Consider the following 2,586-nt stretch of genomic DNA (forward strand, 5'->3'; position numbering starts at 1 on the left):
CTTCGATAATAAAACTTCACTGAGTCCTGTATTCCTTCTGGTTTCAGGAATTGGAAAAACAGCTTGATAATAAAGAAGTTAGGCTTTCGAAGGAACCACCAGTAGATGATGAAAATGCAATTACTATAGTTGTTCGGATGCCAGATGGTAGTCGCAGTGAACGTCGCTTTCTCAAATCCGACAAGCTTCAGGTAACTGTTTAATTAGGGTATGAAGGCTGTAGCATTCTGAATTTGTGATGCTTGTTCTTTACAATCAAATTCATTATGCTTTCTTTTAATAATGGGTGGAATCTATGTAGGGTGTAGTATATGTTTATATTTCTTCACAATCATATACACATACTGCTCATCTTCAAAGATGAACATATACACTACAATCATATAATCTGTTTCCCACCAATCATTTTTCTTCTCGCGTGGACTAAATGTCATATTTCTACCTTGTAGGCCCTTTTTGATTTCGTAGACATTCATGGAGCAGTGAAGCCTGGAACCTATAGAGTTGTAAGTGTTTCCTTCCTATATTTTGATTTACCTTATTTATGCCATGGCTTTTTACAATTTTGTCATTTGAATGAACCTCAATTTTTGTTTACTTGGCGAAAAAGAACCACGAGTTATGGTTCATCAAACTACTGTTTGTTTATGTGATTCGTTAATTTTGTGTTCTTTCTGCACAATATATCCTGAAATACAAAGGTTGAAATGATGATGTCACATTTTTTCCCCATTTGGTCTTGATAAAACGCATTTTGAACCAAATTTATTGTTATTGGTACAGTATGTGTAGATCATCTTTTTTCATTAATCTAGATCATATGGTCTATGTGACTAAGATAAATAAAATGATCTTCAATCATTGCTTGGATACTTATACAGGTAAAGTCATACCCGCGATGCGCTTATAGCACCAAGGATGGCAAGTTAACTTTTAGTGAAGTTGGCCTTAGCAGCAAGAGTGAGGCATTGTTTCTGGAGTTTATTTAGCTTTCATCTAAGTTCCTGTAAGTACCCTGATCTGTATTTGTACATATAGAGTAGGACAAAACAAAACAGGATTTCTCACTTGGCAATATAGTGTAAAGAGGTTAATATTTGAGACATATATTCATTGGACACTGAGGGCCAATGGTATCTTTCTGTCTATACAAATCTCCTTACTAGCTTTTCAAATATTATATTCGGATGGATGGCAGTTAGCAAAATGTGGTTGATCCTTTCATGATGATGTTCCGGAATCTCCTCTTGCATCAATCATTACAAATTTAGAGCGATTAGGTAGAGAAGAGTATATTACCAAAATGGTACTTGAAAGATTTTGATACTAATAAAAAGATTCTAAAAGATGCGAAAGACAAAAATAATCTCGAAAGATTTTAAAATTTGACAAAAACACCCAAACATAAAAGTATGACGTTATAGTGGATGATTTTGTCAAATTTTAAAATCTTATACAGGTTCTACAAGACTTATTATTATTATTTTATTTCTTTAATCTCTTATACAATTTGTTGAAAATTTTTCATGTTTAAATTTGGTACAATTTTTTTTACTAGGTACATCTTAATATATCTTATTAATAAAGTTAATTCATAATTTTATACTATATTTTTATTCTCATTCATTTTCCCTGTTTTTTTTTTAATTATTAACAAACTAAAGAACACCTCAAAATTATATCATGGAATGGAGCACCGACATTCGAAAAAAATCAACAAACAAATAATTAATTGGTTTTTCAAAGTTTTTGTAGTTTGTCTATTTAAAATATACACTTCACTACCAAATGAGGAGAAATATATCTAAAATTAATTATATTAGATGATAAAGTGTAAAACAAAACTACTTATTTTATTTTTAAAACATATTTAAAAAAAAACACTCTTATAACTGTTACTCTTTTTACCTTTTTCTATTATTTGATAATACTTTTAATATAATTATATTTTAAGGCCATATACTTAACTTTATAAATTTGTTTTTATTTTATCTACCAAATAATAAAATATAAATTACTAATAAAAAAGATAAAAAATATTACATATGACCAACTTTGTTAATTAATTTTTAGCTATACCTTTTTAGTACAGCATGGATCACCTCTTTATATAATTGTGCAGAAAAACATGATTCACAAATTTTAGATAAAAAAAAAAAAAACTGAAACTCAGTTTTATTATAATAAATAAAATAGATAATACTAACAAATCCTCTTATTCAAAATATTATTTGTATTGTTCAATTAAAATAAAGTTCTTAATCTATGAACATCTCTTTTAAACAAATATAGTAACCAACACAAATACTAATATCATCCGATAAAGATCACATATCAATTAAGGTAATATAGAAAAATATAAAAATTTTCAAGAGACATGCTTAGATAATAAACTTGTATACAAAAGTGGAACTAAAAACATATTATAAAACTCATATAAAAACATATAAGAGGAAGAACAAATAATCAATTTCAAACAAAAGAAAAAAATAAAAGAACAATCACCACATAAAAGATTAATTCTGAGAACAAAAAAAATTCAAAAATAAAAATAATAAATAAAAAATATAATTTTATATAACTCTA

At 27.5% G+C, this 2,586-nt stretch overlaps 1 long non-coding RNA gene across 1 annotated transcript; it reads left to right on the forward strand.

Annotated features, from left to right (window-relative positions):
• The first annotated feature begins 48 nt into the window (after nt 1–48).
• Nucleotides 49–1,180, forward strand: LOC107473321 (uncharacterized). The gene is made up of 3 exons (XR_001588963.3): nt 49–191; nt 450–506; nt 882–1,180. It is a non-coding gene; the product is annotated as an uncharacterized LOC107473321 (long non-coding RNA).
• The last annotated feature ends 1,406 nt before the right edge of the window (nt 1,181–2,586 follow it).

This window comes from Arachis duranensis, chromosome 2, assembly GCF_000817695.3.
Source record: "Arachis duranensis cultivar V14167 chromosome 2, aradu.V14167.gnm2.J7QH, whole genome shotgun sequence".
NCBI lineage: Eukaryota > Viridiplantae > Streptophyta > Magnoliopsida > Fabales > Fabaceae > Arachis > Arachis duranensis.